The sequence below is a fragment of the Rattus norvegicus genome, chromosome 7 (assembly GCF_021556685.1).
Source record: "Rattus norvegicus strain SHRSP/BbbUtx chromosome 7, alternate assembly SHRSP_T2T, whole genome shotgun sequence".
In the NCBI taxonomy this organism is placed as follows: domain Eukaryota; kingdom Metazoa; phylum Chordata; class Mammalia; order Rodentia; family Muridae; genus Rattus; species Rattus norvegicus.
The window spans coordinates 115,975,084-115,989,848 of record NC_141540.1 but is presented as its reverse complement, the minus strand read 5'-3'; the positions used below and the strand labels follow the sequence as shown (position 1 = coordinate 115,989,848).

Below are 14,765 nucleotides of genomic sequence, written 5' to 3'. Positions count from 1 at the left end.
ATGTTCGAGGGGTATGGATAGGATGCTGTCAGACATCCTTCTCTAGCCTCAGTGTGTCCATCTCTTCTCAACGCCCTGCGCTAGCCCATATCAACAGATCAAACAGGGGCCCGGGCCTGGTGTTCCCTCCCTGCCCCAGGCTGCCAATGGCATCCTAGACACCAGCCACAAAAGCCACTCTGTAATCCTGCTGCATCCAAACAGTGCCCGCCTGTGTACTAGATGAGGCTGCAATGGGGGAGGGGCAGGCGCCCTGGGCACTGAGAACTGCCCAGGAGACGGGGGAGGGCCGGGGGTGTCCTTCTTGCTCACAATGCTTTCTCTACCCCCGCTCCAATGGGCCTCCCAAGTCTCAGTCACCAGTTGCAGAGGTGGCCCCACCACCTGCCTATGGGGCCCTAGTAGAGCCTCTGATGTAGGCTCAAGGCAACCTGTGTGAAGCCCTCAGGACACAGGGTCCAAAGGGAGCCAAGAATCTGTGAAAGGCCTTCCAGGAGGTACAAAAACACGCATGGCTCGTTCCCCAGCCATGGCCTCAGGCTGACTGGTGCAGCCTGGTGCAAGCAAGGCCCCTTGAAGCTCCACCCATCGCAGAGAGGTGGGGTGGTCCTTGCCTCAGTCCCACAAGATACATGGGACAGAAGACCCTGAGATAGAAGTAGGAGCCACTCAGGGGATGGGGCTGGAAACTATGCTAAACTGCCGGGAGGAACAGTCAGATAGAACATGGGGCTACTCTGGCAGTATCTAGGGGTGCTCTGCCTGTGTCCAGCTCTTCTCTAGACCACTGCACAATCTGCCTTGGCTTAGACCACCCAGAGAGGGCAGCACAACAGAAGCCTCTACCACAGGGAAGTCAAGCATTAGCTCCAGGTCCTTTGAGAAGAAAAAGACTGTTATCCTTATTATTCTACCCCACTGCCCCTTGCCCCTTGACCCCTGCGTTATTGCTCTCCTTCCTGTGTAGTAGCCATCACCCAACCCACCTGGCACTAAAGGCCTGTGCCTCTTTCCTGATGCTCAGGCCTAAGAAACCCAGGGCAGGTCTGAGGCTATGGTGGACAAGCAGGGATCCTCCTGGTAGAGCCAGGTAGAGGAAAAGGGGGAAGGATGTTCCTGAGCCAAGGCCTCTGGCAAGTCTCTTAAGTGGCCACTCCTCTCCAGCTACAACAGGACTCACCTTAAGCCGGTGTTCAGATGGGGATGTAACGGGAGGCTACGGTCTGGAGAGCAGGCCCCACCCCAGCCGCTACCAAGGGCAACTAGGAGCATCTTGCTTGGGAGGTCAGGGCTGAGGAAGGCAGGGCATGTTCTGCATGTGGGCAGTTAAGCACTGAGGGGCTAGGATGTGTATGCCTGTGCTGACCACTTTTGCGGAGCTGACTTTCGGTTGGGACGTTGAATTGAAGGACATGTGGAGTGACAGAAAGATAGAAGAAACACCCTAAGGTATGGCCTTGGAATTCCCCAGGCCAGGTGAGGGCAGCCCAGACTCTTGCAGCTGACCTTGACAAGCTCAGATGTGGGGAGACTGAGGGAAGGGCACAAAGATCCAGGCCTAACCTCTGCCATCTATGCTCAGACTTTTTTTTTTTCATGCCCCTGAATCCGTAGTAGACCGGAAGTCACTGAACGGAAACCTAGGCGTACTTGTTGGCAGTGTGACTCTAGACAGCGACTGTTCTGCCATGGCAGGTGGATGGGGGGTTGGTCAAAGGGAGATTGCTAGAGAGCCAGCATACGGAGTGCCCAAAGTAGGAGTGCTTCCACTAGGCGTGGTGCACGGGTTCCGGGAACTCATTAGGAGTTTCAAAATCTGAGTGAAAACGAATATGGCTTCACTGCTGGGGAGATGGTGCTCTGAGCCTGTGTCCTGTCTGTCTCCCACATGCTCCTGATGCCCAGTCTGAGACTCAACCCCCGTGCAGCCCAGGCTAGCATGCTGATGGCTCTGGCAGCATCACCCTGTGACCGTAACACACTGGACCCCAGAGTACACAACCTTGCCCGGCATGCCACAGGCTTGTGCACACCTGTGTTCCTGGCCCCTGCCCAGTGGTCAGTCTCTCATGTACCATTCAGCATACCATGTTTGCACATTTGGACTTACATACAATGCTGTGTGCCTACCATACCGCACACTCATGGTACCACACTGTACACTGCACATACAACACTCGCACACCCTTGTAACTCAGGGAGCTGGCACACACTGTCTACACAAATACACATTCATACACCCTCACATATATTGTAGGTGCACCCTCACACTCAGAAGTGTGTTAGTCATACCCTACCTGCACACACACACACACACACACACACACACACACACACCACACACACTAATGCATAGGCAGTCACTTTTTTGAAGAACAGCCTTCAGCTGCTGATCTTCTGAAGCCACTGGTCCTTCCAGGGACAAGTGACATGCTAACTCTGCCAGGTGGATTCTGAGAAGCAGGGTCCATACAAAGAGCCCAGGCAGAAGACGGCTTCAAGGAAGAGACAGCAGTTACAGGCCCTACAGTAGCAAGGATGGGGGTGGGGAAGGTGTGGGGGTGGGAGCACAGCACTCTTGACCATAGACCTCCTGGGAGTGGGAAGATAGGTGGTAGACAAGTTGGGGGCCTTGAACAGTTCTGAAGGAGGAGATTGAGGGGTGATGGTATGGACAAAGATGGGCACTTGTGCATGGGCATGAGATGGTAGGACTGATGGGTGGAGCAAGAAGAACCTCAGAGACCAATATGATGTCAGCTGATGTTGGTGTGGAGGGAGGGAAGGGTGCAGCGGGCGAGTATGCAATATAGACTGTAGAGTGGAAATCACCATAGCCTGACTGGCAGAGGGTGCAGGAGGCCAGAGGCATGCTCTTCCTCAGACTGCATAATCTTGGAGCAAGTAACATGGACCTTCCCAACTACCAGTACATTCCCTGAAGCACATTCCCACACCTCATCATGTACACATGTGGACACACATGGATACATGTGAAATGTGTTCCATTTGCTGTGTGCTTACACTGACATGAGTCCCAATGAGCCCACAGTAGGTACAGGGTTTGGGCAGGGGTATGTGAGCACTTTGTGTGTCTCTCTGTGGGATGTTTGTACGTCTGTTGCACAATGGCACATGGGCTACCTTGGGTCATATTATCCTGGGTACTTTCCTGTGTGACAAATTTACCTATACCTTCTGTGGCACGAAGCCAGGGGTATGGCAGCTCCATGCAACAGTGCATACATTTTGTCTCCTGATTGGTATCCCTGAGGCCTACTACCCTAAGGGGTATCTACCACCTCTTTGGTAAGTCTGTCAGCCCAAGTGACTAGTCCTGGATAACTCCTAGCTTCCAGAGAACAAGCCAGAGCCCTTAGGGTTCCTGGGTTCTGTCTGCTCCTCACCTCCCTGTCCAGTTTCTGACTAGTCCTGACACCTGCATTTGTTCTCCCAGGGCCTTTGCAAAGCTTTCCCCATCTTAATCATTTCTGTTCTTATTACTGCCTTACTCCTGCTTCGAGGCCCTTTAGTCTTGGTCCTCCTGGCTACACCACTGGGCTACCTCAGCCCCTGGGAGATTGTCAGGCCCCTGTACCCTAATATATTCCCATTAACCCAAGTATTTGGGGGGTGTCTGTGGGGTGAGGAGGCTTTGCCTAACCTTATACTTTCAGCATATTTGTAAAATGGGCACGCCCCCCCGTGTTTGCTGTGCAAAATTTCATTTGTGTGTATGTGGGTTGTGCACAGGATCCTTAAAGCTCCGTGTTTACCCGGATTTCACAGGTCTATGTTGTGGTGCAGCTGCGCCCCAGGCAGCACAAGGGCCATGTGAGTGAACTTTCAGGCATGTTTCCAGAACCGTTCAGGTTGTAGAACCCTTCAGGTTCACAGAATCCTCCCCTTACTTAGGAGGGGGAGGGTGCTAGAGTCTTTTCCATCCATTGGTCGTACATGCATACATGTGGAAGGGTGCACGCATGCACACATGTGCTTGGAGCCTGCAGACTGTTCCATAAGCACGTGCATCCATTGGCACGTATGTACACGTGCCCACAAACACACAGTCACGCTTGTACGTTGCACACCTAGGCAAGGAGAGTTTGGGAGAGGGTGATGCAGGCTCAGTCTGAGACACCGGATGCGTCACTGACTCTGGCAGCAGGAGCCAAGGGACAAGAGAGGGCGGCTAGGGGGTGCCCAAGATGGGGCCTGGAGCGCGGGTCCGCAGCAGAGGAGACGGAAGGGGCGGGCAGGGCCGGCGCCGCACGGCGCGGCGCGGCGCAGCGCAGCTCGGGCGCCCTCTCTTGGTCGTCCGCAGCAGCGCGCCGGGGCCCTCCCGCCCTCCAACACCGCAGCCCGGCGCCGGTCGCTTGGGCCTGGAGCCCGCGGCATCCCCTGGGGACTGACTCCGCGTCCCCAGACCCGCTCCGGGAGGCAGAACTGGGCCAGGCGGGCAGCCAGGAGACCAGGGTGCCATGGGAAGCTGCCCAGGCCCCTGCCGCTCGCCGGGCCCTGCCTGGGGCCCGCTGCTCCCTGGCCTAACCGTTGTGTCCGCAGGCGCAGAGCCGCCTCGGAACCCAGCCGGCCTGGACGCTGCAGACCCAGCACATTGCGGACCCAGAACGTCGGATCTCCAGATGGGCGCGAGGGGTCGGGGCTGCAAACGTTCCAAGAACCTAAAGCGCATTCCCATTTCGCGGTCTCAGCTACTGAGGCCCAAGAGCCTATGAGCAAAGGAAGGGTCTCGGAGGGCTCAGCAACTTGGCGGCGGCCCCTCCAGGGCTCAAGGTCCATAGGAGTGCGGTATGAAGCCGAAGGCGACAAAATCGCCTCCTCTACGCCCCCGCGCGGGATCGAGGCAGGGACAAGCGTCCTTCTCTCCGATCCGAAGCAGCAAACTCCCTGGTCGCGCTCCCAGTGCATCGCGCGTCCGCGGGCCCTGGCACATCCCTTGGCCTTGGGGCTTTGCTACGGCCTCAAGGGCTAAGGAGCTACCCCGCCGGTTTCCAGTCCCCTGGTTGAGAAGCAACAAGTCTGAAGGCAGTGCCGAACAGCTGAGATCAAGGGGAGAGGGAGGGCGTAGGGCCCCGTGCGGGGAGCTAGGCGCTCCGGGATCTCCGAACTCGCGCCATGTCCACCTCTAGAGACCGGGAGCCGGCAAGCAGGCTCTCCGGACTGACTCGGCGCGCAACCCACACCCCCTTCCAAGGCCCAAAATCTGCGCGCGCGGGGACGCGCCCAGGAGCCCCTACCCCCTCCTTCGCTTGCTTGACCTTGCTTGGGTACTCAAAACTAGACCCTAAGGCACCCCGGCGGCGTCCGAGAGCAGAGTTTTGAGGCCACCCGCGGTTGAGAAAGGAGCAGCTACCTCCTCGACCTCCCTTGCTGCTGCGGCTGCTGCAAGGGTCTCAGAGAAATGGAAGGCTTGAAGGTTCTGGGAGATGTTAAATTCGCTTTCTCCGATCCTAAATACGGGATATTGCCTCTCAGATAAAGAAAAAGGACCCCAGCCTCTCTCCCCACGCCTCAGCCTGCTGTTTTGTGTCCCTGCAGTAGCTCCCACGAGGGGCGTGTGTTTATGGCTACAGAACATAGAGGGTCTCCTTGGGCCCCCAGGGTGCAGACGCGCAGACCTCCCAACCCCCTCCCCAACACGTATGCGGAGCGGCTCCTCTGGGGCGGGAGTGCGCGCCCCGTGCCCACCCACGCGCCTTCATGCCTTTCAACTCCCTCCGAGTTGCCGCTAAGGAATCTGCGCCCCAGACCCAGGGGAGAGGAATGTAATGGGGACTTCAGGGAGGGAAGGGGTGCAGGAGGAGTGGATTAGGGTTGGGCTAGTCTTAGCCCAGTCCGCGCGCTCCGAGAAACTTGGAAGCCCAAAATAAAAGTGGAAAGGGTAAGGGTGCCCAACAGGCCACAGAGGGTGCCAGGCTGGTGCAGCCCTCTGTGTTGCCTGGGAGTGACCAAGCAGGAGCCACCGCGGCCAGGCGTAGGGACCCAAGCACAGAGCCGCAGCCTCCGACCAACCCTCAAGCCACCTAGCTTCGCTGCGATTCTCCATTCAGCCGCCCACCTCCCTGGGGCCCGGGATAATTTCTGTTCTGCTTAGGCTGCTCAGAGCACCAGAGCAAAGGGCTCCCAGCCGGATCCGGAGCCCTCAGAATTTCAGGAGGGGGCGGGGGCCATGCTCATTCCTAGAGGCAGCAGCACGCAGCTCCGAAAGAGCGCAGCGGCGGAGGCTGGTGGCCTCTGCCCACTGGAGAAACGTAACCGGGAGTGCTCGGTGCCCAGCCCCGCTGCTTCGGTCGGAGAGGGCAGCGGGCCGACCTAAAGTTCAGGGCAGCCTATCTGCGCCGCCTGTCCAACCGAACAGAAAAGAACACCGGGAAGGAACGAGCTAGGGCGTATGCGCGTGTCAGTTGTGATGGTGGGGGCGCGAGGACAGCCCTTTTTCCGAATTTGGAGATAAGCCTCTGGGGGTCTCCTCTGCCATTGTCGGGTCTGTAGGTGAGAGCTGTGACGGGAAGTCTGGGGGCTTTTCTGCCCGCCTCCAGCTCTGTGCTGGGGGTGGGGGTGAGATGCAGCGGGGCCCTATAATATATGTAACGGGCTCTGGGTAAGATCAGGGAATGGGAGACACATTGGGTTGTCTCTTGCGAGTCTCCTTGGGCCGGCATAGGGAGCCAGGTGGGGCTCCCTCAGACCCCTGCTAGCATCTCTGTGGTGTCGGAGCACCACGGGAACGCCTTCCCCAGCGCGCCCAGGGTCTGTGGGGGTGATAGAGCAGAGGGTCCTTCTGCTCAGCCTGCCAGGTTGGCCCGGCTCTGCCTGGTAAGGATGAGGGGGAGGTGAGGAGCACCAAGAAGCCTCTCCCACGTCCAGGGCGCCCCCTCCTCAGCCCGCCCAATGCGGGAGCGCAGGGACCTGCCAGATTCCATTGCCTCCGGTGGAAGAGGAAGGGGGCTGGGGGAATGGGGCTGGGGGTGGGGGTGCGGCTGTTCAAACTCCCGAGCTCCAAGCCTAATCCTGAGAGCTGCGAAGCCCCAAACGGCGAAGTTGGGAAGTCCGGGAGGCCACCCCTCCTCCGACCCCCTCCCAGAGCGAGACGCCCCCTTTCGCCGCGCCCCCACCCCCTCCGGAGCCTCTCTTACCTTCCCCAGCAGCAGAGGCCCCACGGGCGAGCAAGGACTTGATCCAGCGACTTGCAAAGCCCCCGGAGCGCACCGCGTCGCCAGCCGCCGAGCCGCGCGCCCGATCCGAGCTGGGGCTACTGTCGCTGCCGCCCCCGACTCTCTTTGGGCCCCGCCGAGACGTTCCCAAGAGCGCACCCGCGGGCGCTCTCAGGCTCCTCCCCACCCCCTGCCTGGCGGAGCCCCCCGGGCGCCAGAGGGGTCCAGATGCCCTGGCTGCGGGTTGTGCTAGGCGCGCGGGCCCGGAGTCGGGCCAGGACGCGGCGCGGACGCTTGTGCCGCCGGCTCGCCCGCTCAGCTCGCTCTGCCGGGGCCGCCGCCAACGCCGCGCCCGCCGCCGCCGCCGCCACCACCGCCTGCGCCCGCCGCTCCCTCTCCGGCCGCGCCGCCGCTCCGGTCCTCTCGCCTGCCCGGCTCTTCTCGCCTTTTTTCCCTTCCTGAGGGGGGGGGGGAGCGGAGCGGAGCCGGGGGCGGGGCGGCGCGGGCAGAAGGAGGAGGAGGCCGAGGACGCGGAGAAGGAGGAGGAGAGAGGCAAGCTGCTCCCCCGCCCGGCTGCCGGCGCTCCCCAATCTCTCGGTCTCTGAAACTGGATCCCGAATCGGGAGCCAGAGACTGCATTACGGATTACATCAGGCTTTATAGAGCTTCCAGATCACACATTAGAGGGGGAGCGCGAGCGGGGGGCGGGCTGGGGGGGAGGGGAGCGGGATCACGGAGAAGGGGTGCGACGCTCAGGCGCGCGCACCTAAGACAGCCGACTCCTGCCCCACGCAGCAGGAAAGCCAAGAGTTGGGACTGTGCTCTCCTCCAGGAGCAGGAGAGTGGCTGCATCTGGGTGACAAGTGGTGGACCAACAAACAAATGGATGGAGAAGAGGAGTTAAGGGCTGTGCACAGACCTGTAGGTGTGTGGGTGGAGGAGGCAGGTGAATGTAGGTAGAGGCTGTTGGGAAGGTAGATGTATGGACAGATAGCCGTCAGGGTCAGGGTCGGTGGTGGAATTGCGGAGGCGGGTGAGGGTGAGCAGGACTGGGAAAAAGTGGATTTGGTGGGTGGTACTGTGGGGTGGGCCATGCAGAAGAAGGATGATGCATGCATAGGTGGATGAGTGGGTGGGTGGGTTGGATGAGTGATGGGTAGAGATGGAGTCAGAGGCAGGGACTGGGGCCCTTCCAGGGGTGGGGCACTGAACGGCTTCAGTTGGGTCTGACCCGTCTAGACTAACCTAGGGGAGGACCTCTTGTCCTGTGATGCTGAGAGGAGGGGAGCCCGCCAGGGACAGAGTCAAAAGGAGGTGGGTTTGAAAGTGTCCCTCCATGCCAGTTTCCACCCAGGGGTGGAGGGAGGCCTACTCAGTTGCTTGTCTCCCATCATAAGATCCCTTGTGCCTCCTCTGTTAGGGGCCCAAAGGGGTCCCTCTCTATGGGGCATGTGCACCCAGCAGTGCACCGGATCCATACATCCCAGGATAGCAATGAATGTGACCCAACACATTTGTAGGCCATGATGCCATGTTCCAATGTCAAAAGTTTCAACACTCCAGGGTCTAGACTGACAAAAAGTCCTGGAACCCTGGTCTCAGGAAAGCTGCCATGTGTCCTTCTCCACCAGGATGCTTCTGCATCAAACCCCTTGCCCTCCTGTTCCACAACTTGTGATCCGCCCTGAATTCAAGACCTTTTGTACAGGGTCCACTACTTTGCACACTTGGGCAGATCACTGGTACCACTGCTACCCAAGAACACATCTGATCCAGATGTTTGCATTTGTCCTCAGGGACATTTGTCAACGACAATGCAAACTCACACTCACTGTCAACACTCTTTCTGCCCGGTGTCAGGACCCACACTGCTGTCCTGTAACCCCAGCCAAAGCATCTGATTGGTGCCTTCCATCAACGTCACAGTCAACACTCTTCCTGCAACTAACTGTGTGTGTGTGTGTGTGTGTGTGTGTGTGTGTGTGTGTGTGTGTCGGGGAGCACCTCAAGTCAATTAGGCACCCAGGTACTGAACATGTTATTCTGCATACCAGTTACTCCAGCAAGGCCTCAATTTGCAGGATGTCCTGAGGGACTGAGAGCAGGACCACATTAAATCCAGCAAGGTCCTTCCCAGCCTATCCTATTCATCAGTATCGAATTCATCTAGGCTTCCTGAGAAATGCCCTTCTTCCCAAGGTATTTGAAATCACAGAAAGGAGGCAATATCCCTCCCAGGAGGCCTCTCACGACCCTCATCTGCTCCTGCTGGGCCTCTGAATTTTGCAGCCCCTTGAGTTTAGTTAGCCCTGCTTTGGCCTTCTTGTTGCAGTAACAGCCTGTGGTCACCAGGGGGCCTCTGATATCAGGCCAAGAGGCAGCTGAGCAGCAGTGAGGCTTTGAGTCAGGATCCAAGCGCTTTCCACACTTGTTTCTTGCTGATAAGAGAGGGTAGCAGAAGTCCCTGGCAGGGATATGGGGATTTGGCCTGGAGACTCTTGGGGCAAGGTTGAGACATGTTGACCTGAGACAGCAGGGCAAAGAAGTCTCTCTTCCCAGATTGTAGCTTCTTGGGCATAAGGGGCTAACCGTTCCTCTCCCTGTGTGGGAGCTTACTCTTGCCCTTTCTGTACTTTTCCCTCACCAAAGTTTATGATCCAGAGTCTGGTGCAAGGTAAGACCTCAGTGGGGGCACCCTTATGTCTTTGCAGTGAGAGAAATGGAGACAGGGAATGCCACTCTGAAGCAGTCACACACCAGCAGACTCAGTTGTCCTGGTCCTCCTGTGATACCCCCTCCACCAGACACAACTAACTTGAAACAATTCCTCCAGCCACATTGCTTCAGGATCCTACAACTCTAAGTGAGGGCATTTGCTACCAATTAACAAGCAGTAGCTCCTTTCCCAATACCCACAGTAGCCTAGACCCACCAGGCACCATTCCATACCCAAATCTGTTTCCTTCCAAGGGTATGGCCCTTGCTGAGAAGCCTTGAGTGGTCTCTACTGAGCAAGCCCCAAGTGACTGGGTCCCAACCAGGAGTCTCATAAAGCCAGGGAGAACGAAACTTTTAGCTTAGTATCTTCTTAACACCATTCTTGGTCAGAAAACAGACTATGCCCACAGCTAGATTCCACCATGACATTGAACTCACTAACCAGAAACTCTACTCCAACTTGAACTCTGACCCTGATCACACACTTAGCCCTTGACCTTAGTTGTAGCCAGAGTCCTGATTCTGGCTATGTAGAGACCTTGTCCTGTTCATAAACTGAACTCTGACCCTAGTCAGCCTGAGCCATGATCCTACAATATGTTGCACGTTGATCCCCTTATGCACCGGGCGATGATAACGCCTCCAGCAAGCTTTCCAGTTAGGGCAGAGTGCTGCCATTCTAAAACTCAGCAGCCGAAAGGCTCTGCCCTCTGCCAGCTCTGCCCCACCAATACCCTAACCCCCACCCAGCTCCGCCTTAATTCTACCATACTCTGAAAATGTCAAGATGTAATGTCGGAGGAACTGATGCTAAGAGCAGGTTTTCCTTAGCTCCCACATCACCGAGGTTCTGAATTCTGAGACTCTCCTAGGAAGCCTCGCTCGTCTCCTTATGTGACCCCAGGTGTTTCACAGGTACCTCTGCCTCAGCCCAACCACCAGCCAAGTCAGATTCTGCTACCTCCTTGGTCCCCACCTCCACCCCCAAGGACCTCTGTTACTGCCTGGGCCCAGAGAAAGATGGTGATAGACCTTTCAGGTTTGGCACCTTGAGGCCAGTCAAGGCTACCCCAAGGGGTTCTAGGAGCAATTGCTCAACCACCACTCTGTTTCGGTGATGCACCTCAGAATTCTTTCATCATCTCTGGTACCACCAATCCACCCCAGGGACAGACTGGGGCCTCAAGGATGCTTTCTGGGAACCATCCTTACTTAGGGCGAGTACAGGTAAGAGCAGTTCCCAAGAGGTGGTTACTGCATAAGCACCATCCCAGGGCTCTTGTCCAGATGTGGGGAGACAGGAGTCTGGCCTTTGTAGCCCTGTCCACCCATATCCAAATCCCTCTCCTTAGGTCTCAGGATGACAAAAGGCAGAGACGGCTTGGCCTTCTCTGATGAGTCCCAGCATCAAGGGAAGCATCTGCCTTGAGGTAAACATAGTTCTACTGTGATCGTGGCAGAGCCTGGTGTCCACTCTGTCTGGCTTGCCCCACGTGCCACAGTGGCTACGAACTGGAAATGTCACTTGTGGCCTGAGGATAGAAATTCATTTTTCTGACATTAAGCTCATTTAAATGTAAACAGCCTCATGTGTCACATAGCTGGTGCCTGCTGTACTAGACTGGTGTTCTGGATGGGACTGGCACTACCATACCTGCTCCTTACAGGCTGCAGGGCCAAATGCTTGACACTTGTCCTTATCTCTATAAATCCTGTGGTTTCAGATGGCTGAAAAGGACCAGCCCCGAATTTTTTCTCCTTTCCCATCAAGACCACCAGGTAAGGAAATGACAGCTTCATGAATCCTACAGACAACTAAGCTGGTTCCTAGCTTCTCTTGTTTCCAGCCCTGTGAGTTCAGGAGAATTTCTCACTTTATCTGTGCTTTATCTGGTTCATCTGCAAACAAGGACAATAGTGATGCCCTCCACCCCCACCCCCACCGCATGTTCTTTGACAGGTCCAAGTGAGCACATGGGTTCTCTGGCCCAAGTGTGTGTGTGGAGCAGGGGTGGGGGGAGGCTAGGGAGATGCTCCAGATAACCACAGGTCTCTGGTTAGTACATGAAGCTTTCCTGTACATCAAAGGTTCTGAGTTCTGAGGCTCTCCTTCTAGGTAGCCTTACTGGCCCTGGATGTTTCATAGGTACCTCTGTCTCAGTCCAGCCACCAGCCAGGTCAGATTCTGCAACCTCAGTGCAATCTACAGAGCTATACCCTTTTGCCGGTCCCTCAGAGCACCTGACATATTCTACAGCAAATGGTCTTAGTTCATTAGCTCTTCTAACTCAACCCAGACTCCCTCACCTCCAGAATCTGGAAACTGTGACTGCCTTCCTGGTTAATGCCCAGCCCATGGGACACCCCCTTGGGAGACGGGGCCAGCTGTCTGAGTTATCCCTAAACAGGGAAGTGAGCAAAGAGCTCCCCAGGGCTTCAGCTTTTTGTGGCCCGGGCCCTCAGGAGCGGATCTTGCATGGCCCAAGTACCCTACTGCAGTCTTGCATGGATAATGACCTCATGGCTCTGCCTGCTCTGTGAAGACTCAGGAGAAGCCAGGTCTGTCTGCCCCAAGTCCTGGGGCAACTGTCTGACCTTATGGATTCAGGACTCGTGTAGGGTATCTGGCTTAGAAAGATTCAGTCAGCATACGTGCTTCTAATGGTGCCTCAGCTGGGTCACTCAAGCACCGGTTTGCTGGGAGAAGGGCACAGGAAGTTCTGTTTGAGCTTAAGGGGAGCATGGTAGTCCTGACCGGGACTCCATCCAGTTCACATCTGTTCACTGGCCAGCTGCCCTTGTCAGGCTGAGGCAGGCTACATTTTCTTGCACACTGGATAAAACTCAGGGAGGGAAAGGTGCCTGAGACCCATAATTGGTTCCTATTGGCCAGGACTCTGGCAGGTTGTCAGGGAGGAAGTCAAAGGAAGAGACATTGGGTGAACACTCAGAGGGTAGAGATGGGGATGGAGATGGGGATGGGGTGGAGGGGACAGATGCTTTGAGTTATTTCTCCCTCAGCCACTGGCAAGGGCTTTAAAGCTTCTGCCTTTTCAACCAATCCTGCCCAGACCAGGGAATGGACCCTCTCCAAGGGACCAGGGCTACTAGATCTAAGTAGAAGTGCCCTTCCCAAAAGAGCTCCGTGTATATTTATAACCTGAGTGTTCCCTGCCCACGCCTTAGGACCTGCTCTACCTGCCCTGAGGAGCTCAAGCTATTTCCAGTCACTCCTTGTTACAGCTCTCAGAGTGCAAACCAGGTGTGATCAGCGGGTTTTCCCAACACCCCTCAGGGCCTAGGAACATTGAATGCAGGTCAGGGAGAAGCGAGGTGGCACCAACCAGGCTGTGGAGGTGGCAAAGCCCTAAGCCTCCTGGAGAGGAGGTCCCCTGAGGCCATAAAGTCTCCTACAAATGGTGAGGCCTAGGCCTGTGTTCTGGAAGGTTCCTCAGCAGCTCCGCTAACCTGGTTTGTTCTCTACCTCCCTCTGTCCTCACATAGCAAGGAGAGGTGGCAGGGTAGGGCCCCCATCCAAAGTGGGCAGTACTGCAGCTAAAGAGGGGATGACTGCCCAAGGTCACACAGCCAGGGTCTAGGACAGACTCCAGAGTCTGAGTCATGGACCAGTCCTTTGAAGGAGGTCATCAAGACTAACAGAGCAGAAAGGGAAGGAGGAGAAATGTTTCAGGGAGAGCATGAAGCACTTCAGAAAGCTGCGTGTGCGTGAGTGAGTGAGTGAGTGTGTGCGTGCGTGAGTGCGTGCGTGCGTGCGTGCGTGAGTGCGTGCGTGTGTGTGCGTGTGTTGCTAACAATGGAAGCCAGAGCTTCATGCATGTCTGGCAGGTACTCTACCACTGAACCACATCTCCAAATCCCTAGAGAGAGCTCTGATCTTCCTTCTTTTACTGTCTGAGTCTGGGGACTGGTCATATACTTATCTCTGGTTATTTACTGATCTCCGTCCATAGTTTAAGCTCCAATTCATTAACAGAGCCTTGGTTCTGTGTGTATGCTGTGACCCCTACTCTGACACTGAGCACTAACTTCTCATTACTGATTGAGAGGTCGTTGTGATCCCAGATCACTGCTTATATACATGCCCTCAATTTCTGACTGATTTATAAATCTGGGCACATATTTAGAAGCATTAATTAAGCCCCGAATCTAGGTTAGTCACTGGCCCAGGATCTGCAATCATAGACTAAGTCCTGGTGCTCATTTCACCGATGCCTGTAGATGGGCACCAACTGTGGTCATACAGTTTATCAAACCTCTTTTGGGCCTGGCATCTTGCCCACATTAGCCAACCATCCATCCTGGTTCCTAAAGCTGAGACTATAGGCTTCAAGACATCTGCAAACAGTTGCCTCAGCTGCCCCTTCAGGCTCCATATCTGGACTTAGTGAGCCTCTAGGAATACAGAATGCCAAGCTAGCTCTCATTGGAAGGGGTTTAGGCATTTAATAAACCGCACAGTGAAAAATCAATACAGAGAGGCAGACAGAGCTGGGAGCCAACGGGAGCAGGCTGGAGGTGGGCCTGGCTGGTTCTGTGTGCTCACCCGCGCAGCCTTGGCATTGCATAGGCTCCCTGTATGTGGACCGTCAGTTAGCCTCGCTTGGGCAGAGGCCATGTTCTTACCTTCCATGCCTCCTGCCCTTTTCAGGCCCCTATTGGCACGGATGTGTAAGCTTTACAGACACAGTGACCTAAGTTGTCATCAGAAGATTATCAACACTACTGGGGCAGCCACATAGTTCCTCATAGCCTAGCCTGAGCCCTACCCTACAGTTCACCAAGAGGGTAAGTTGTCTTTGGTTGTCCTAGATGGGAACTGGTCTGGGCATCCCAGATTGTAACACAACCTGG

General features: G+C 56.1%; 1 protein-coding gene across 9 annotated transcripts in view; it reads right to left on the bottom strand.

The window, feature by feature from the left end:
* Positions 1-7,618, bottom strand: part of Adgrb1 (adhesion G protein-coupled receptor B1) — a 71,977-nt gene extending 64,359 nt beyond the window's left edge. For all 9 annotated transcript variants that reach the window (NM_001170597.3, XM_087558072.1, XM_087558074.1 and 6 more), the window contains 1 exon segment: positions 7,158-7,618. The gene's annotated coding sequence lies outside the window, so the exon portion shown is untranslated.
* Between the last annotated feature and the right edge of the window lie 7,147 nt (positions 7,619-14,765).